At 41.5% G+C, this 23,070-nt stretch overlaps 1 protein-coding gene across 1 annotated transcript in view; it reads right to left on the bottom strand.

The window, feature by feature from the left end:
- The window catches only part of BCL2 (BCL2 apoptosis regulator), a 160,916-nt gene that overhangs the window by 29,263 nt on the left and 108,583 nt on the right, over positions 1–23,070 (bottom strand). The window lies entirely within an intron of this gene.

Genomic DNA, 23,070 nt, shown 5'->3' with positions numbered 1-23,070 from the left:
TACCCCGCAGCTTTCTAGGATACCATTTTATTGAACAGAAATACATACTGTACATCATATTTTCATCATATTCATTTAGTGTATGTACTGTACTGGTGTCAATTACACACAGTTGTATAAATGGCCTAGCATGTATGCCTCAAAAGTCCCCAAACTTTTTCACTGAGGATTATCCTTCTCAATTTCTATAACAACCTATTACAAAAAAGGAGTTATGATAAACTTCATCCCTTAGCAAACCAATCATTTGTGTAATTACAATGCATCGCCCATTTGTATCTAGCAGACAGTAATTGCTGAACAGTTCCTCCTGCTGAGAAAAGACCACAGCGTAAGCAAGCTAAGGGAAAAATACAAAACTGAAAATGCAAAGCTGATAAAGGAATCAAAGCACTAATGAATAAAAAGATTATCATAATCTGTCATTTCAATTTAATCTTCACCCGTCTTCAAAGTCCTAGTATGATTAATAGCATTCAAAGCCTGTGCTTAGCATAACTAGACAAAAAAAAGCATGTAGGTCAGGCTTTAAAGCCCATCTTCACAGAAATAGATTCCTAGGAAATATTTACCAGGCACATAGCCATCGGCATAAAATATAATTTACATATTTTCTATTACCAGATACTAGCTACAACGATTAAAAACATCACTAAACCTTTTTTTTTTTATCTCGCGCCCAAAATGTCTGTCTCTGCTTTTACATGCTCTTGAACATCTTCATAAAACAGCTGAAATTCAACAGAGCTGGCCTCTAAATCATGATAAAACAATCACTTAAATAAGAGTCACTAGAAATATTCTCAAATATATGAGGGGAAATTTCATTGGGCACAATGGAACTTCTGCCTTTAAACCAATCGAAAAACAGGATGGTAACTTGCAGTTCAGATGTGGAGTCCAAGCCAGCAATGTTTTAAGGGGGGGGGGGCCTTTGGTATACTGTGTTTCTCCTATTTGAATTTTGGACTGTGCTGCAATCCTACATCTTGAGCCGCAACTGGTTGTAAGTCTCTTTTTACCAGAAAATGGCTAACAATGATAAAATGCAAATAATCTAATAAATGGAATTTTCCTAAAATAAACAAATATTAATAATAACAATTGGCCTGATTGACACAGTTAGCCCAGTGTGTGTGGTAAAATATATCACAGCCACAGAAGGTGTCTTGAGATAAAAGACATCCACTGTTGAGTACGATGAAGCAGCATCAAATAAACTGCGTGACTATCAGACATCTAAGGAACCCTCAGTTTTCTCAGGATATGAAGTTAAATCATGCAACCAAGGGTGCTGCCACTGGCCTCAGCACTCCCAGAAAATGAGGATGACATGTCCCATTTTCTGGCTGCCTCAGAATGTCAACAAAAACATCAGATATATTGCCAAATATTGGGTATAGATACATTTTTGAATTAGACCCAGAAGTATTTTCTAACTATTTATCATTTATTTATGTTTATCCATTAGCTGAATTTTACAAAAATCATAATATTTCAAAAGAGGAAGTGCTAAGCTTGTCCTGGAGAAATCGGACACATTGGAGCTCTAGCAACGCTAATTATCTCCATAAATGAATAGCAAAACATAGAGTAGGTCAATTATGAGCAGTAATAAGAGAGTCTATGGATAATTATACAGATCTTTAATTAGATGTGGGAGAGAGAGAGAGAGAGACACAAATCTTGTTAGCACCCCTGTACTTGTCTGCTAATGGTGTTTATTGTTGTGATTCCAGACACATTTTCCTTGTCACTCAGCATTCAGAAAATTACATTTATCAGAGGTTTCAATCAAATAAACTGCTAGCGTACATGTAATTAGATTAAATTGTAAAGGCCACATTAATTCAGCAGAAAAGGGCCCACTTGAATCCTACATTGGCTTTATTGGATAATTACAATTATTATCTACAGATCCTTGAAAATGTATTGTAAAATATAGCTTTAAGTGTGGTTTTGTAATATAAATGTTTCATTTCTCCAGCTTCTATGAACATTTTCAAGTAGAAGCAATAAAACATTTATAAGATTCAATTTGATTGCAGGGGTAAAGTAAATAGTGGCACTGTACAGATGACCCATGTATGTTATCATATCACCTTCATTAAAATGTATTACAGTAAATGAGTCACATGAATGACTCACTTATAAAAGCTGTCATCCAATGTGTGCAGGTTTCAGAGTGACAGCTCCTTTTTTGCAGTGGCTTCTGGTAAAATGTGTCTCATATCTGGAATTCCCAAAATCCTGTGAATTCCTAGCACTGAATGCTCTATTCTTTAAAAAATACATATTTAAATATGTAACACTTGCCTGTATATTTAGTATAAATAATCACACTTTGAGATCATGGGATTTGGAGTGATTCATTATCTAAATTTGAAGCTTAAAACATTTACATTTATTTGTAAAGAAGGATTCAGTGATCAGTGGTGTAGCTACCGTGCGGCAGACCCCGCAGCTGCTTGGGGGAGCGAGCACCAGCGGGGTCTCTCGCAGGTGCCGCTGATGCTCATCAGGCGGTAGAAGCAGTATCAGGCGGCAGAAGCAGGGAAATTGGCTCCAGTGGTGCACAAGCTCCGGGAGCTGTTACTGTCACAGGGCGCATTGTGCGCTGCAGACAGTCTCCCGACGCCCGCCCAAAACCAACCTCCCATTGTTTCAGTCTTGTCTGCTGCGGCGCTGCCGGGCTGTTCTACACTTCGTTGGGGGGTGCCAGATGATATTTTGGCTGGGGGAGCAGGGCGCCAGACGATATTTTGGCTGGGAGGAACAAATTTTGTAGTAAAGCCGCTGTCAGTGATTTCAGAGTATTGCACTTGAACAAGAGTCTGACCCGGTAATAAATGCCGATCTAAACATAACTACCTCTGTATGAAGTATGAGAGATCATACTGTAGATGGAGATGTAGAAACTCCTCTATTTATACATGCATTGTAAATATACAATAATGACAAGTAGTATCACAAAGGGATTATTAAACTGTACGGCTGAAATCATTCATTATAGCAATTTCATGTTACATTCAGATTTGTGTCTCTCAACTTTTCAGTGTTGGGCTAATGTTGCTGGTCATACACCATAAGAATGTAACTTGGTCCCAAAAATGTATACAATTGCAAAGTGGATGCTGACATGAAACTTTTGAACCAAGCTGAATTTGCTTCCTACAAATTGCTCAATTGAGAGATTAGGATTGTCAGAGCACTTACAGACCACAGTAATGCTTAATGCTTTTAATGGCCAGTGTTTTCAACCACTTTAAGATCACCAATATATTTTGTTAGCGGAAATGTTTAGACTTAATGAGCATTTTACATAGTTGAAAACAACAGAGAATAATTTATAACAGGAAACCCTTGACATCTTTAATAAATGATGTGATCAATGCAGCATTGTATGAAAAGATCACTATTAAATGGAATCTCGACCTATCAGACATATTTTAACAACAATAATCATACTAAACCCTTAATTTTCAATTTGTTTTAGAATTCATTTCAATTAATATATAGTGCCAGGTACCACAATTAGTATCTTTGACTAACTGACTTTAGTCAAAAAGCCATAATTTCAAAACCTACACATACTACAATTCCTCACACTGCCACCATTGAAGGTAACTGTCCCATAATACATTATACAGGTTGTGCTTCCCTTATCCAAAATGCTTGGGACCAGAAGCATTTTGGATAATGGATTATATCATATTTTGGAATCATTTTCTATTTCAATGAGGTATTTTGAGGACGGGACCCATGTGTGAACACAAAACGCATTTATGTTGCATGAACACATCAATACAAACAAATATATTTAATATGTGCCTGAAACAAGGTTTCAAAACCTTGCCATATGAAAAAGGTAAAATCGTTCCATTTTGAAAAGAGACAATATGGGATGTTCAGGGTACATCGATACCTGCAGGATAGACTTCCGGGAAGCAGCACAAATGGCTAGTAACAGTCATTTGCCTCATTCAGAGCCCTCTAGGAAGATTGCATAACAGAGCCCATTCCAGGGTTAAGGCCATATAGTTTAGAAGATTATATCAGGAGTAATTAAACACTTGCAACCAAAATCGGTGAATTAGCAGACATCACTATAGACAATGAAATAGATCAGCCTAGGGTTGGACACATTTAAAACAGGAACGGGATGTGGATAGGCCAATTATAAATCTCTTATTTGGGGACAGGTAGGATTTGTGCCGTATATTCATCTCTGTGTACATATCAGAAGAACACAATTAACATCATTTGGTATGTGCTTTTATTTGACTACCTACTGACTGTCAGACTGAATACACTGGTGGGTTGGTTGCCGGCTTCCTTAGCTGCAAACGAAAAAGAGAGTCTGTGTGTAATTGGAGTATCCAGATTCAGGTAATCCAGATGTCTAAGGACCTGATTCTGGTTGGCATTAGCTCCCTGCTTGCGAGCCATGTAACACCGCCGCCTGTACAAACATCCGCCCCCTGCTAGTCGGCAAATTTCACCACAGCACTGCAAATGGATGTTTTGCATAAACATTCTTTTGCAGCCTTGCGTTGGAACCTGAAATTATTCGATGGTCGCCGATCATCGAATTTTTTCTGTAGAGCTCACTAATCTTTCTGGTGACTCAGATTAGTGGCACCCTGCTCCAAGAACAGGAGGCAGCTGACATCCGGTGACGACAGCTGCCCTCCCGCCCCCAGAAAGGTAGGTGCATACACACAGGAAATGCATGCGCCCCCTGGCTGCCACCTGCAGCCCCTCCCCCCGCTGCTGGTGCCTCGGAGACTGTGCAAGGCGCCGAGACTGCCCGCAGTGAAGACCTGCACATACACATATGCTATTATACGCATGTGCAGGCCATCATCATCAGTCCATATTGAGAATCACCCCCTAAGTTTCCTAAGTAAATGCAGTGACATCTTAGTAGTGACGAATGCCTTCGGCAAAAGCAATGCACTGTGGCTTCTACCGAACATTCATAGGAATTAATGCCAAAAACAAAACGGTGTCTCTCCACATGTATCTGTACATTGAATGGCTGTCAGCACTTTGGTTTGTGGATAGAGCTAGCCGAATGTATGGCTGCAAAATGCTATGTGTAATTTCTTCAAGTTCCGGAGGTACCAGATCAAGCCCCTGCTTGATGGCCCATAAATAGAGGGAGCTCTCAACTACGTAGTTTTCCTACACGTATACTGGGTGAATGTACATTTAAATTGGACATCTTGTACTATGCTATTCTATTTTTTAATTAACAAAACAAGCATGCTTGTTTATAGAACTTATCACTCTATTGACAAAAGAAGCAGTTCAGTCATAACTCATATACCATCATATACCATCAAGAAACTTAACTCTCGAGATCCGATTTCTCCACCTATGGACATAGTACCGTACATTAAAAAAAAAAAAAAAAAACAATCAAACTAAAAATATGTTACTTTTAAACTTACACGTATTTTTAAATAACTGTTCTTTACCCTTCTATGTTATTGTAACAACTATAAATAAATGACAAACAAAAAACAGTTGATAAACACTTTCAGAAAGAAAGGGGGATTTCCAGCTAAACCAAATTAGTTATTTTATTGTTTTTTTTTCTAGTTTCAATATGTCACATAAGTAACAAACTTCAAGTAAGGATTCAAGTTCACAAACTCGATATGCTGTAATGCAATTTGGAGGTTACTCACCAGTCTTTGGCAGATAAAAATGCAAGTCCCACCCACATCCAAGGACACTCCCTCGATCTCGTCTTCTCTCGCTCTTGTTCCCTTACTGACTACACTATCTCAGCTTTTCCTCTTTCTGACCATCACCTCATCTCCTTCTCCCTCACTGCTTCCCCCTTTCCCACCGCCCCCTCCCAAGCGCATTGTCTCACGGCATAACGTCAACACACTTGATCTTGCTGCCTTCTCAAACACGCTGTGTCCTCTGCTCGCCCCAATCACCGTCATGTCCTGCCCAAACCTTGCCGCCTCCCTCTATAATGAAACCCTATCTTCGGCATTGGACTCTGCCTGCCCTCCCTCCTCTATCCCCCTTCGATGCTCCAACCCCCAACCATGGCACTCGCCTATCACCCGATTCCTTAAAAAGTGCTCTCGCACTGCTGAGCGCTGCTGGAAGAAATCACGCTCCCTCGCGGATTATCTCCATTTCAAATTCATTCTTTCCTCCTTCAGCTCTGCCCTTGCTCTGGCCAAGGAATCCTACTTTAAGTCCCTCATCCTTTCCCAATCATCCAACCCCCGCAGGCTCTTTGCCACCTTCAACTCCTTGCTCTCCCCCCCTTCTCCAGCTCTTCCGTCCTCCATCGTAGCCGCTGATTTTGCTACCTACTTTTCAACCAAAATCTCCTGTCTCAGGACTGCCATCACTGCTGCCATGACCTCACCCTCTCCCTCCTACATCTCCTCTCCCCTCCTTCCCACCCCTGTCCTCATTTTACCCCACCACTGCCGCTGAAGTTCACTTTATCCTTCAATCCGCTTCTCCCTTCACCGGCCCACTCGATCCTATCCCCTCCAATATTATCCGTCGTCTCAGTCCGTCAGTCTGCTCTCACCTGGCTCACCTCTTTAATCATTCCCTATCCTCTGGGACCTTCCCTTCCTACTTCAAACACGCTCTTGTCTCCCCAATTCTCAAAAAAAAATTCTGGACCCCAACTCTCCATCCAACTACAGGCCCATCTCCCTCCTCCCTTTTGCCTCCAAGCTCCTAGAACGTCTGACCTATAATCGTCTCCTAAGCCACCTTACTGCTAACTCCATTCTAGACCCCCTCCAATCCGGGTTCCGCCCTTTACATTCCACTGAAACTGCCCTGACCAAAGTCACTAACGATCTACTATCGGCTTAATCCAAAGGCCTCTTCTCTATCCTCATCCAGCTTGATCTGTCGGCTGCCTTTGACACTGTTGACCACCCTCTCCTGCTCAACACCCTCCGCTCCTTTGGCATCACTGGCACGGTCTTCTCCTGGTTCACCTCATACCTCTCCGATCGCTCCGTCTCCGTCTCCACTCCGAGCTCCTCCTCTCCTACTACCCCGCAGCCAGTCGGAGTTCCCCAAGGGTCAGTCCTTGGCCCTCTCTTCTTCTCCCTCTACACCACCTCTCTGGGCACCCTCATCAGCTCCTATGGTTTCCATTACCACCTTTATGCTGATGATACCCTAATCTATCTCTCCTCCCCCGACCTATCCCCATCACTCCTGTCCAAGGTCTTTGAATGCCTCACGGCCATCTCAGCCTGGATGACCCAACGCTTCCTGAAACTAAACATGGCTAAAACTGAACTTCTAATCTTCCATCCCCCGAACATCCCCTCTTCTCCCACTATCTCCATCAACATTGGTGAAACCGAGATCACCTCCACCGACCAAACGCACTGCCTCTGTGTCATCGTTGAATCCTCCCTCTCTTTCATCCCCCACATTCATGCTCTCTCACAGTCTTGCCTCTTACCTACGCAACATCTCACGCTTCAGACCATTCCTCTCCACTGACGCAACCAAAATTCTCGTTCACTCTCTTGTCATCTCCCGCCTTGACTACTGCAACATCCTTCTCTCTGGGCTACCTCACCCACACGCACCTCTCCAATCCATTCTTAACGCTGCTGCTAGGCTCATCTTCCTCTCCCGCCGCTCTACCTCCGCCTCCCCCTCTGTCTATCTCTTCACTGGCTCCCCATTCCTTTCCGCGTTCTCTTTAAACTCCTCACCACCACCTACAAGGCTCTCTCCTCCTCCACCGCTCCTTACCTCTCTTCACTGATCTCTATCCACACTCCCTCCCGTCCTCTTCGCTCCATCGCTGACCGCCGACTGACCTCTCACCTCATCACCTCCTCCCACTCCCGTGTCCAAGACTTCTCTTGCACTGCCCCCCTGCACTGAAACAACCTCCCACCACCCATCAGGCTTTCTGATTCCTTTACCTCCTTCAAGCGCTCTCTCAAAACCAACTTTTTTCGAATAGCCTATCCCTCCTCCTAGCCTCTTTTGATCCTCCTATCCTGCCTCCGTTCCCATCCGTTCCTACTTATCCTATTGTTTTTCGTTCATCCACCCACCTCCTTTTAGTATGTTAACTCTTATGAATAGGGCCCTCCTTCCTCACGTACTCACCCTACCTTTTTACCTCACCTGTGCTCCTGTCCTGTTCTTCCCTTCCTCTACTTCATCTTCAGACTCCTCGACAATTTCGACACCTACTTCTGAACTGATGCTGATTTTAGTTCTACCAGCTATACCCCTATTTATGCTGTATTTTATCAACACACCCTGTACGTTACCTTGTAATTTGTTTTTTTGTTTGCTCTGTACGGCGCTGCGGACACTTTGTGGCGGCTTATAAATAAACGTACTACTACTACTACTATATGGTGCAGCTAAATACCATGGTGGTCACCTACAAACACCTTAAACTTACAGCTATAAAATAAGATGGTTTAAAGCAACATCTATTGAGATTGAGGGATAGAAACTGAATAATCAGGTCCACAGTCCACTATTAATCTGAAGAAAATCCAGTCTTTATGCATTCGCGAAGAAAAGGAGTATGTTGGCTATTCCTGTATTGGCGTTACATATACACTTTTATTTCTGCTATGCTGCTTCGCTTCAGCGTTTTTAAGCTGTTAGTATTCAATAAATGGTGTTTCATTAGTGGAGATTTCTTGCTTCCAATTATATGTGTCTGTGGACGAGAGATCAGCACAAGAAATACAGAAGGAATCGTATTGCGCCGTATTTGAATATATTCTAGGCGACTGGTTACTGTATATGAAGAAATATGGGCTTTTTGAAGTGGTATAAGCAGAGCGTTCAAAATAATCCTGCATAAAGATTGGAATTTTCTTTGGAATAATAGTGAATTGTAGACCTGATCATCGCGTTTCTACCCCTAAGCCCCAATAGAGGGTGCACTAAACTATCTTCTTTGCCATAATATACAAGTCAACTTTTCAGCCCTTGTCATGGACCTCTGTCAAGACATTTATTTTTCCCCAACTTCACCAAGCAAAAAATAATTTAGTGTAAGCAGTCGCTGGTTGGAAGAATATAGGGCTGTACAATGTGAAAATTAATGTTCAGAATTACTTTTCTAAATAAGTTTTTGAGGAAAGCATCTGTAGATTTGAAATGCGTTGAATGAAGTGTGAGCCCCAGGAAGAAAAAATTTCCCCCGATTCAGACACCGCTGATGGAGACCCTCGATTCAGAGACCTGAAAAGCACGGCAAACAAGAGGTTGCGGGTGACGTCATCGAAGTCTGCTGCGGCTCAATGCTGAGATGCTGACCGCGTGCAAACAACCCAAGGTAGGGAAAGGTTAGGGAAATCCTGCTACCAAACCCCAGGACTCCACAACACTGGTGCACTCCACACCAAAGCTGCCCAAAAGTAAACAAAAAGATATTTTTTTATTTTTATTATTATTTTTCTTTTTAATATTTTTTTTATTTATATTATATATTTTTATTTTCTATTCCTTTTTTACCTTCTATCACTCACTGGTCTTTCTACTACTGTTGTCCATTCCTATGTCTCTTGTCCTCCCCTTAGAACCTCTGAGCGCTGTGTTACCATATTTTGATTAGCAAAATAATTTCCAAGTTTTTGAGGAAGTTAGCAAAAACCTAGACATTGGCAGTGCTGTAGATGTGGTATTCCTGGACTTTGCAATGGCATTCGACACTGTGCCACATAAAAAGTTGATAAAAAAAATGGAGGATTTGGAGCCAGGGATTAAAATGTGTAACTGGGTAAGAACAGAGGGTGGTGTTAAATGGTGCATTTTCAAATTGGATACCAGTACTAAGTGGAGTACCACAGGGTTCAGTGGTATGGTCTCTTCTATTTAACATATTCATTAATGACATAGAGAATGAAATAGAAAGCAGAATCTCAATTTTTGCAGATGACACAAAAAAAGTGGTTGAGTTAGATAAACTTCATGAATGAACTGATAAATGGAAAATGAGGTTTAATGTAGATAAATGTAAGGTTATGCCTTTTGGAGGACATAACCAGTGTGTGACTTATACACTAAATAGAGTAGAAATGGGCAAATTAAAATTGGAAAAGGACCTATAGTAGGAGTTCAAATTGACAATAAACTAGGGTGCAGTGTTCAGTGTCATGGTGCAGCCACTAAGGCCAACAGGATAGTAGCTTGTATAAAAAGGGGCATGGAAACTTGGGAAGACAATGTAATTTTACCTCTATGCAAGGCATTGGTTAGACCTAACCTTGAATTTGGAGTGTAATTTTGGGCCCCACATTAGAAAAGGGACATTTTGGAACTGGCAAAAGACCAGAGAAGAGCAACCAAGCTATTATAAGGCATGTTTACACTAGAAAAGAGACAAAATACAAAGTATTTGGATTATCCCTAGCGCCTGCCATCTATGACCTGGTGGTGACGTTACCGATACGCAAGAAAAGCGATTGTGTCTACAATGACGGTAGACATATTTAAGGGGTATGAGTCCCACAGCTCTGTTTTATAATTATATTTATATTGTGTACAAAACTGTATTACACTATTGTGGCTTCTCTTTTCTTTTCTGGGTACAATGGTACAAGGATAAGAGGAACCACAGTCAATGCCAAGGGAGTGTTGGTATTTTTTGTAGCAAAAGATTCATACTATTATCTCTATTCCCCAGGCATTGGCAGCCGCTAAGTCTAATCCAAAAACTTTGTATTTCAGAACTTGGTTTCAGCACTATAGTGAGAGAGGCAGGCTTGCTAACTGTCCCTAAGCTTACCTACACCTCTGGCTGATGAGCTTGGAGAGGAGTGGTGGTGGGAGGAGTCAGCTGGTGGCGCAGTAGCAACTCGCAGCAAAGTCTGATTGCGGGAGCCGAACCTCCTGTTACGGAGAAGCCGCTGACTAAATCGGGCGGCTAGAAGATCTTACCGCAAGCTTGAAGACAGAAGACAGAGGTGTAGGTAAGTTTAGGGACAGTTAGCAAGCCTTCCTCCTCACTATAGTGCACCACGGACTGGCAACTCCGGCCACCTCCCACTTGCTCCAGAGAGCTGTAGACATAACCTTTTTCTTCTTGGCTTATTTTTTGCACAGGAATAAATTGTTATCACTGTTTTTGTTATTTTACTGCACCAAGCATTTTATAAAAAATATATATATATTTGATATAACACCTTTAAAACAAGTGCCTTTTTACAAAATTAAATCTAACTCCATTTCTAAAAAAAAAAAAAACAGCTTTCAAGGTGTAAATTGCACTTTTTATCCTTAATCAACATGCATTAGGTCAACAGTCAATAGGGTGACCATTATTGGTTGGTATGAATGATGTTGATATGTACAATAGTTCAACACAAGCAAAAGATTAATGTGGCAATAGTTGACACATGAAAAGGTTGACATGAGTTTTTCACATTTTTTTTTACTTTTTCACACTTTACCATTCATGTGGACTATGTGTAGGAATGATAAAGTAGCCCGAATGTGAGGGTAAGCGGTACACTCATTGGGGATCCATGTTTTAAAATGTACAAATTGACATAAAAAAGTAGATAAAAAGTCAATGTTTTCTACAGTATATCAACTTTTTTGTGTGTCTACCTTATACATGCCATCCTTTTGGGGTCGACCATATTACTGTTGACCCTATGATCCATACCCAGCTACAGTTGGCTCGGGACAGGGGGCGTTTATTTATGGACACCCTGTAGTTTTGACTACTATTATTAGAAAATATAGTAACACATTAGTCACATTAACAACATTCTATATTTATCTTTGAATGGATTCTGATTTTACAATGTGGTTGTGTAAAGTTCTCTTTAATAGGGTGAAGAAGTCAACAAGAAACAATACACCCTTCATTAGCATTGTGAAAGTACAGGGGATATTTTTAGTCACATATTGTTCATTGTACATGTGGAGAAATCCCTGCACAAATTTGAGTAAACCACTGGCGTGGTCCTCAGCCGAATCTTCTTTCTAATGTTTGTGCCAAAAACAAGCAAACAATATAAATAGATTTTTGTGGACACAAGCTTATCTTACATAGGTTTATCCCAATTGCCTATTAGGTGAATTTTTCATTCAAATTGAGATTGAGATTTTAAATGCTGATCTGTGTTTTATAAGCATTAGTGTTTATTGAAACCTAGGAAAAATGTATATAGGTAAAAAGTGCCAGAACAATAAGGGCTTTATTGGTCAATATAATCTGTAATCAGCGGTACCTCTGTTTAGCACATATTTGGATAACATCTGTATTAATCATTTTTAACCCGCCGGGAAATGAGACTGATTTCTACAGTTATCCCTTAGATTGAGTAAAGGATTAATGGAGGGATAATGCAGGAATATAGGATCTTCACTGCATGATAATAGAGGCCATAGAAAAGTCTGTACCTGTTAAGTCAGAGACCAACTGTATGTATGACTTACACTGGTTTGCCATTAAATCACTCTACAACAACAAAGCTATGGCTAATGTAATCTAATTCATTATAGATCAAATCACAGAAGATTGATGAAGGTTAACCTGAAAATCACAAATGAAGTTATCTATATACAAAATCACCATAGGGTATTCCATTTCAAAACAATGATATACATTGTAATGCTGTATTGGATTTCAAAAGCCGGATACAGGCATCACCGGAAGACTGAAAGCATTAAGAGGAAACATCAGGGAGTTGTATTACAGTGTCCCAATGAGAGCATGGCAATAACATTAGCAAAAAAGAGCCTACTGTACATTAGCAATCACACAATGGTTGAATGGTAGATGCAGATTTGGACATAGTATTGTATTGCAAAAGTATTCAGCAGAAGACAGGAACTAATTCAGTGATGGTTTACACACATCTCTGATGTTTGTTGATCTGCGCATGTGAAGATTGGATTCTGCTGAGTTCTCAGGCTGACGGCTCCTCTGCTTGGGTCACTGGCGAGGCAAGATGCTGTACGTGGGGGTTTTCTGTGTGTCCTCTGGCTCCCCTGCCTACTTGTGAGCTGAGCAGTTGACCCACAGCCTGGCACTGATAAGTGAAGGAAGCTCCTGGGCTGGCTGGCAGTGTTTGAGAGAGCGGCCCAGGCCCTCCCACTCTATCATAGCAGCAGGGCCGGGGACAGTTGTCCCAATAGTATCACACCCCCCCCCCCCCCCCCCATGGCAGCCATGATCCCATCTATCTCTGAATCAGACCCGCAGTTTTTTGTACTATTAAGTACAGATGCATATAGGTTTGTCTGGATTACAAAAGACACTTACACATTATCCCACACAGTATTTGTATTTTGAATCAGTAGGCTGTTCATGTACATCTTCAGAATCAGGTTGGTTAAATGATGGTTGTGTCTGCAATTTTAAAATTGCCCCATAGATTCCCAATTGTCCTAAAACCTGGCCATTATAGGCCATTCATGTTTTAATTGTTCAGACATGAGAGTGGAACTTTGGCTCCAATAATGTCTCCATGTTGTCTCCTTACTTAGGGGGTAATTCTGATTCACTCACAATTGTGCGAGTTCGGGCCCGTCCTGATGTTTTGTGGACTGTGAGGGGATGTGTTTTCGCTACACATCCCATCGCGAGGGGAATCGGCGGTGAAGGAGAGGGCGGGTATTTGGTGGGGGGGCGTATCAGGTGATCAGTAAGCTGCTATGTTCGCATAATGCAAAAAGGGTGTTAGTAAAAATAATGTTAATGAATCTGCCTCCAAGTAATTCCATTGTCTCTCATGTGTTGGTATTAGGTAGGTGATTTAAAGCAGTAGTCTAAAATAGTGGGGTGAGATAGGGAAAAATAGGGTAGGAAAATATTATAGATGTAGAGAGTGTCTAAAACTCAGATGTAATAATTAACAGCACCTCATTTAAAAAAAAAAAATAATAATAAATACATGTTATCAACAATAATAGAAAAAAGTTTTCTATTATTGTTACATATAGTTACAGGCTGCATAGTGCACTGCTATAGTACCTACCTGGTACCTACCTATTACCGACACTAGGATTTTTTTTAGGTATTTGCGTTGGTCCCTTAACATTCATTTTGTATTTAAGGTGGTTGATTTAATATATTACCCCATTTAAATTGATACAATAAAAGTTATATATTAGTAATGAGTGCCACACAACACCAGAGGCTTTCTGTATGTCCCTATATAACTTTGATAGAACACCAAAATAATGATCTAGGAATTGCTATCAGTGTCTGCCATACTGCATTTAAATATAGCAAATCAGTGGATCATTTAGAAAAGTTAAATTACAACTCGCAAAACTTAATTTTAAATTGGCAAAAATAATTTTTCACACCATTGTTATGAATCTTGTTAATAAGTAGATAATGGAGAATTCAATTAACAACTGAAAATTAGATGTTGGTTTTCTCATGTAAATTTACATTTTTCGAATGTAAACTTAATGACAATTTTCCATTCTTAGCTTATAAATAATTCAAAATAATGTATAAATTAGAAATGTATCAATGTTTACAGCTCTACTGTTAAAATATAAGGTGGCCTTATTGACAAAGAGGTGGCTTTTGTAAGCTGCCACTTCCATTTCCCAGCAGGTTAGAGGTGTAAATTAAAAGTTACACTTTTTTAAATGTAATCTTTATTTCTTTTCATATAAAAAGACATGAAAAAAAGAAGGTCGGGGGGGGGGGGGGATGATAAATTTTAATTAACTCCTCCTATAGAGAGACTCAAAGAAATAAAACAAAATAACATTTAACAAGACAATAATAAGAAAAATACATTAGCAGTTTCTTATATAGCGCACACAGATTACTTGTTAACTCATAAGCGTAGCTCCTTTCGATCATTTTTTAATCCTTGTAATTTTATTTTTTAGGTAGGAGGTCTATATATTCCGGTGTATTTTAACGCAGTGTTGCGTGTGGCTGTAACGCCACCCATCCCCCTCGCACGCCACAATCCCCCACACGGCTGCGAATGGGTGTTTAGCATAAACATTCATTTGCAGCCTTGGGTGCGGGGGAGAAAACATTCGATGGTCGGGGACCATCGGATGATTTCTCCAGCACTCACAGAGGTAAGACCCCTCTCTGGTAAAACACCTCTCTGCGAATGCCCGGTGTGGGAAGTGGGCGTGCGGCTGACATCCGTTGACACCAGCTGCCCGCCCTCCACACCCGTGTCACCGGGCCATTTGTATGGGAATGCCTAGCGTTTTCATGGGAATGCCCATGAAACGCTGGGCGTTCTCATGGGCTCTGCCTTCTGCCACCACCCCTTGCACAAGTTGCCAGGTGCGAGCGGTAGGGCAAACAGCCAGTTCGCCATGCTCGCTCGCGCGTTCGAACACATGGGGGACCAATTAAACCAGAATAACACCTGAATAGTAAATCAATTGTTTCATTGCAAAAAATGAAAAATATTTGATTGCTTTAACTCTAGTTAGTGTAATTAAATGAGGTGCTGCTTCACAATCACATAACCACGGGTGTAACTACAGGGTGACTAAACTGGCAAATGTTCAGAACAGGGCCCACCTCAAGAGTCTCACCTGGATCACAATGGCTGTAGCAGTGTCTCCAAGCACCTGCTACTTAATAGGTCTGCATTATAATTTGTCTGTAAAATACCAGAACCTACCAAATCAGCAATGGATATCTATACCAGGTTAAACTAGATGGACGCAAGTCTTTTTTCAGCCTTACCTACTATGTAACTATTTTCAGTCTCCTGCATATCTATATTCTACAACCACAATAATGGTCATTGAGGGGTAAACTTACTGAGATGAGAGTTCTATTGAAGATGGGATGATGCCCAGCAACCAATAACATTATATATATTATCTTGTAGAAGGTGCCATATAAATAAGAAGTAGAATCTGATTGGTGCAACATCCCATCTTCAATAGAACTCCCATCTCAGTAAAGTTACTCATAATGTGTGGCTTAATGTGTAAGGGGCATTACGGTGTGCAGCCAGGGCCGGCGCTACCCAGTCAGCAGCTCCTGCAAAGCAGGGAGGCGCCATGCTGAAAAGGCGCTGTCTCCCTCCTTTCTCTGCTAAAGCTGCCTTAGCCCTCACCGTCACTGCCTCCTGCACACTGCCCAAGCAGGAGGCAGTGACACTTTTTAAATAATGGTATGGTGGCCATACACGCTGCAATCGCATCGCACAGTACAAAAAGTATGTGCTGCACATACTTTTTGTACTGCTTTCGGATCGCATCGCACACACATTGCACGCATGCCGTGCCATGCGATCTAGCCCATAACGTATGCGATTCTCGCAGCGTGTATGGGCACTTTTAGTGCCTGCAACACTTTGCGGACACAGCACTGGGATGGTGTATGCATAGTTGCATACATGTACATGCACCCGAGATCCTCCATAGGATCGCATGTTGCATACATTCCCACAATCGGGCTGCAGCTTGTTGCAATGGTAATGTGAAAGGGCGCAAAATTTATGGTTTGCAGGAGGGCGCCGGACACCCTAGCACCGGCCCTGTGTGCAGCATCATGTGTAAGGGGCATTTGCAGCATCATGTGTAAGGGGCATTATGTGTGCAGCATCATGTGTAAGGGACATTATGTGTGCAACATCATGTGTAATGGGTACTATGGTGTGCGGCATCATGTGTAATGGGTACTATGGTGTGCGGCATCATGTGTAATGGGTACTATGGTGTGCGGCATCATGTGTAATGGGTACTATGGTGCCATCAAGCAAGAACCCCCTAGCAATGAGCACGTAGGTAAGCAGCACTTATGTGGCAAATATGTAATGGGCATTATGGTTTGTTATATAGTATGTAATTGGCATCATGATGTGTGGCACAATGTGTAATGGGCATTATGGTGTGTGGCCTTATGTGTAATTGGCATTACGGCGTGTGGCTTTATGTGTAATGGGTATTACGGAGTTTGCTAAAATGTGTAATGGGCATTACTGTGTTTGGCTTAAAGCAGTGGTGGGCAACAGGCAGCCCGCGAGCCACTTAGGTCTGGCCCGCCGCTCTGACATATATTAGCAGGACAAGCGGCCTGACTATAGCTGCTTGTCATTGACATACCATATGTTTGCATATTGTTTATTTAGTTAATGCCGCCACCTCCGTTACTGTCCGTCTGTGCATGCCGCGCACAGCATTACTGGAAACGTGGGAGGGTTACATGATGATGTGGCAGCCGCCTCTTCGCCATTGGTTGGCGTGGCTGTGACCCCTCCCACGCTCACCACCTTCCCTCCCAGGCTCCAAGAAATTCTGTGCACGGCAGGCACAGACAGGTATCAACGGCGGGAGCATCATTAAAGTTTCTCCGCGTCACCATCAGATCAAAGTACCCACCATTGGGCTTCTTGCAACACCCATAATGCAGTGCAAACCGCCCATTTCAGAAGCCATGTAATCTCTGTTTTACATTGAAGATGAGATCCCCCCAGATTTTACAAACATAGCATGTCACCACCCACCACAAACAGCGTCATATTGTCAATCAATGGTAGTCTGATGCCAACATACCTCCCATACCACAGAACCCATGCTCATCGGTACCTGAAAATCGTACTTTGCAACAATGAGCAAAAGTATAACTGCACTTGAATGACCCCGGTTGTAATTAGGAAATATACATACAGATTAGGAATATAATTATTTTTTAGGAATCTGTGCAGGGCGGGCGCAGTAGGATTTTTGGCGGCAAATCTATGATTTGTATTGTACTGTTTATACAAGATATTATGTGTGCGGCCCTTGAATATTTTCTGGTTTTGTTAAGTGGCCCCCCAGCCAAAATAGTTCCCCACCCCTGGTCTAAAGTGTAATACCACACCCCTTTTTGTGATACCACGCCTCCTTCCCATGAGGCCACGCCCCTTTTTACCGTGCGGCTACACCGTGCAAAGGTCCCCTTCTATTATGTCTGGATCTGGGACCACCCATTACCATAATTCTAGATTCGCCTATGTTAGAGGGAACTCTTATACGAAAAGAAAGACAAATAACATTTCTCTCTGTGTAACCTGAATACTGTAGAGGACTTTAATATAGAAGTGAAAAAGTAAAGCCTTCTAAGAAATACAGTCATTTTCCATTTAAAAGTATATGTTCTGAGGAGTTCTCTGTAGGAAGCCTGATAGAGAATGTTGAATTGTGCAGCTTTGAGCTTATGATTTCTAAGAATTTAGATATATAGAATATATATATATATACCACAACCGGTATTCCAAGAGTTATTGCAACACACCGTCTGACAAAAACCCAGTTATTACAGATCACTTCTCAATATAGTGATGTTTAGTCTGCTCTCAATCTGTAAATATCATACTTAGAGTAGAGTACTATACACAAAATATGATATTTAGGATTAGTATTTCCCCTTAGCTACCATTTCATGATGATGTTTCCAAGATATCAATATTCAAATGTTTTCAAAGCCTTCCATGCTTTGTAACAGACAGTAGTTTACAGGCCCATACACACGGGGCAATTTCAGACCCATTTCTAAGTGATCTGACTAGATTGCTTAGATATGGAGCACGTATCACTCCGTGTGCATTCCCCCCAGTGATGGCAATGCGCTTGCACTGTGTTTACTCCTAAGATTGCATGGTTTTGCCTATAAGCATAGTCTGCTAAGCACAGGCTACCCCCGTAGTCCACTGTCATAATATTTAATTTAGGTCCTCCTGCTTAGAGGAGCCAATGGGTTTTTTTTGGGCACCGTTACCTATGTTAGAAGTGTTATATAGGTAGATTTGTTAACTTAAATTTGTTTCATGCAATGGAGATGTGCTTTTTGACTTGTGCAATTTACTGTATTAAAGGCAAAACTGCATAACAATAACAACCACTTAATCTAAAACCGCAATTTTTTCAAAGTGACTGAAACCAGATATGACAATCTATTAAACTGTCTGTTATTCGTAAAAAAAGATGTGACTCAATCAGGCAAGATAGCTCAAATAACACATCATTATGTAAATGTCCAGTGACTTCCTACCTACTGTAGTTTGGTCTTCTAGGGTGGATAAGATTTTGTGGAAAGTTGAAAAAAGGCATATATTAAGTACTGGTAGACTGCTGAGTAGCACTTGACTCTTCAGGTACCATTGGGAGGTGAATACTAGTGTAATACCCTCACTCGCTAGTGGCACTATAAGAATATCAGGTACTTGTGTAGCATGGCGTCTGTGTCAAACTGCGGGGCTGTAAACTCTATGTCTACGTGGATAGTTCGTACCCCCACTATCCACGTTGGCATGGAGTTGATTTCAGATAGCGTGGCGAGCCACTGAGCCCATAGCGTGGGCGAGCGCAGAGAGCCCCGCAAGGGGACACAGACGCATGTGAAAAGTACACAAGTACCGAGTATCAGTATACACATATTTATATTTTGTACTTATATGTTAGTTCGGCACTCACTAAGCTATTTGCTTAGTTTTACGCCTACGCTCGCAACGCTTCAGGCTCGGTAGCTCGCTGCGCTCGCCACACTATATGAAGTCAACTCCATGCCGACATGGATAGTGAGGGTATGAGCGTACTAACTATAGTGGGTGCACAACTTACATATAAGTACCTTATATTTATTTACTTTTCAACAAAAACAATTTAAAAATGTGGGGCAGAAAACATACCCAAAATGAGACCATGAACACAACCATGCAACATGTATTATCTTTTAGTGTGATAAGACAGTGAAACTATAATATACTATTATTGAGAATCCTCAAGAGTTTTCAATACTCAGTTGCCGTATTGAATAAGCTATGAAGGTCCGTTTGTAAAGGCACTGGCAATAAAACAAAATGTAGCTGGAGAAGGGTGCGTGGGCATGTTTTCAATATATAAGCCAATAGGAATAATGTACGCACAGCCTCCTACAAGCCATCCGCACTGCCTCTCTGGCAACCTCTCTGTCCACATTTCTAAATTTGTGCAACAAAAAATAAATAAAATAGTCTGTAAAAAAATTGTCTAGACTATATTTAAAATATATAAATAACATATCTATTAAAAGTATGTACAAGGTTGACCATTAAAAACTATTTAGGTCATATTTCCCTTAAATGATGATTACAAAAAAAAATCAGACTTGTAAATTGCCATTTCACAACTAGACATGGACACCAGACAGTGGAGCAGAGGTATTAAGCCTGGTGAAGAGATAAAGTGGAGATAATGGAGAAGGAGATAATGCACCAGCCAATCACTTATGTTTGAAAATGACAGTTAGAAGTTGATTGGCTGGTGCGTTATCTTCTTCTACTTTATCTCCACTTATCTCTTCAACATGCTTAATACATCTGCCCACTGATTGGATGGTTTTATCATAAAAGTAAAACCTAAAACACTTTCAACAAAAAAAACTTTTATTGTAATACTGTACTAAAAGTACATTTAAACAAGTTTTCCATACTTGGTGTACACATAAATTGATCAGCAAATCGTCCAAATGGTGGCCCATAGCCCACTATAAAATGGCCTCAATGACCGCAGCTAGTGAGGCCAATCCCGGGATCGGGATCGGCGGGATCCCGGGATTTAGGCCTAAAATCGGCGGGATTTCAATCCCGGGATTGAAGCTTTCAATCCCGGGATTTCGGGATTAGTATCCCAGTGCTAAATGTACTTTTTTTTCCAAAGCCGGGCAGCGCTGAGCACTTTAGAATGGCTCAGATGCTGCCCGGCTGTCTGCTGCGTACCCCCGGTGGCTGTCAGTGTCATGACGGCGCCCAGGCTGCGCAGCGTGACCCCTGACATCACGCCACGCTGCGCAGCCCATCCACCGCCATGCCTGTCAGTGCACTGTCTTCAGCATAAGTACAGTCGCTCAGCCGCCCGCCCGCCCCGCCGCTGCATGGACGGACGGACGGACATCGCTCCTGCTGCTGCCTGTCACCATACCACTGTAAGTGACAGTGCAGGGCAGGGGGATGGGGAACAGTGGCGGGCGGGCAGGCGAGGGGCGAATAAGAGGGCATTTATATTGATATTTGGGGGGCAGGTCATTTTTTTTTTTATTAGGGAGGCCAATCCCGGGATTCCCGGGATCCCGGGATTGAGCATTTTTCAATCCCGAATCCCGGGATTGAAAAAATGCCCCGGGATTGGCCTCCCTAACCGCAGCCTGTCTTCACTCTCCAAAATTATAGCTAACAACTGGTTAATGTCAAGTATAAATTGCAGGCTCTGCCTGGCTATTATCTGAGCCACATAAACGTTTGCACTGTACTGTATTCATACAAGTTACCTTTTGCAAAACTATATTTGTCACACTAGCAACATAAACTCTGATGTGCCTGCCTGCAGCGTTATGAGCATTAATATACCAGGAAATTGGCATTCACGCTGGCAACAATTTGCAGGTAAACATACCATGAAAATATGGAGTTCACCATTCACAGTGACACACAAGTGTGTCACTAGCCATAGATACATTCTTAGAACAATTCTTTTTTTTTTTTCGTTTTTACATTTCAGGGTACTGTAAGCCTTTTGAAAGTAATTTCTAATTTACAGTTTTTAATAATAAAGTTAATGTAAAATGTACCAACTAATAGACAGTGGGGGTTATTCTGGTTCACTCCTTCTGGTAAATTCCTTCTCAAATGGACAAAACCATGTGCACTGCAGGTGGGGTAGATGTTACTTGTGCAGAGAGAGTTAGATTTGGGTGGGGTTTTACTTCAAACTAGTGAGATCTATATTGCAGTGTAAAAATAAAGCAGTCAGTATTTTCCCTGAACAGAAACAAAAGAACTCACCCAAATCTAATTCTCTCTGCACATTTTACATCTGTCCCCCTGCAGTGCACATGGTTTTGTCCATTTGAGAAGGAATTAGCCAGAAGGAGTGAACCAGAATAACCCCCAATGAGTAAAGAAACAGCATATTCAAACAAATACAAAGTAAATGTCCATTAAACATTGTTTACATGAAGGGCCCACCAAGAAATACATTGGCAGGGGTACATGCTTAGAGGTGTGGCCAGCCTTGAAACCGGTTGTGTCCCAAGTCACAGAGACTTAACATTAAAGCATTCATGGTCTGGGCCGCTTGATAAATGCAATGACATTTTCCCTGGACCCCTCTGGGCCAGTCCAGTCCTGTCCCCTGTGGACCAGTCCAGTCCTGCTGACATCTTGGTGCAGTTTTGTGACATTTTGCTGTAATAGTTGCATTACAACTATAAAATCCACACTAATAACTAGAAAACAATGTTGGCTGTTACTTTTCAATACTTTACAGGAAATATAGATTCTTAGAAAAATAGAGTGATTCGTAGCAGTGATAGAAGCCACAGATCATCTGTTAGGGAAATAAACTTGGTTTCCTGCTGTCTGCCACCCTACCTTCAACTGTATCTTATTTACATTAAAGTGTGTGGGGGTTAAAGAAGTTTGAAAAGAACATAACGTTCCAAATAACTGTGTAGGTATTAAAATTAATAGTGACAAGATACTGTATATCCATTTTTAAAAGACACAAATATAATTTGATTTTGTTATGTTACTGAGCAGCCAGTGAAACGGGTTTGGCCACATAATTATCTGTGAGTCAGTCAGTAGAACCATACAGTAATTCCAAACGGTCCAACTTTGGTAGCTGGTCCCAGGTTTCTGGGACTGTCCTGCTGTCCAACTGCAGTGTCCCGTAGGGGTTGAAAGAAGGGAGGGAGCAATGTCACCGCTACTCTGCATAGCAGAACAGCGGAAGAACAGATGCCAAGCATATGCACAAATTATCTGAGGGCAGCCTAGCATCTCCCAGAGTGGTGGGCATGCCACCAGAATGACAAAAAAAGGGGCTCAGTTAGGTCACGCTCCTCCACATGAGGTCACACCCCCTTTTTGACTGCACACACCTGTTTAGAGCTTGCCAGTGTTGGGAGGTATGATACTGGACATTTGTAAGGGTTAAACACATGATAATGTTGACTTTGCAATGCTTCATTTTTTAAAAAGCAAAATGTAATGGGGCAAATCCTTGCTGGAAAGATCAAACAGATGTCCACATGATCTTGATGCATTAAGAGCCATGTAATATTTTGGTCATGTGTATGTGAAG

Source organism: Crinia signifera, chromosome 5, assembly GCF_055691185.1.
Source record: "Crinia signifera chromosome 5, ASM5569118v1, whole genome shotgun sequence".
In the NCBI taxonomy this organism is placed as follows: domain Eukaryota; kingdom Metazoa; phylum Chordata; class Amphibia; order Anura; family Myobatrachidae; genus Crinia; species Crinia signifera.
This window is presented reverse-complemented; position numbering and strand designations above follow the sequence as displayed.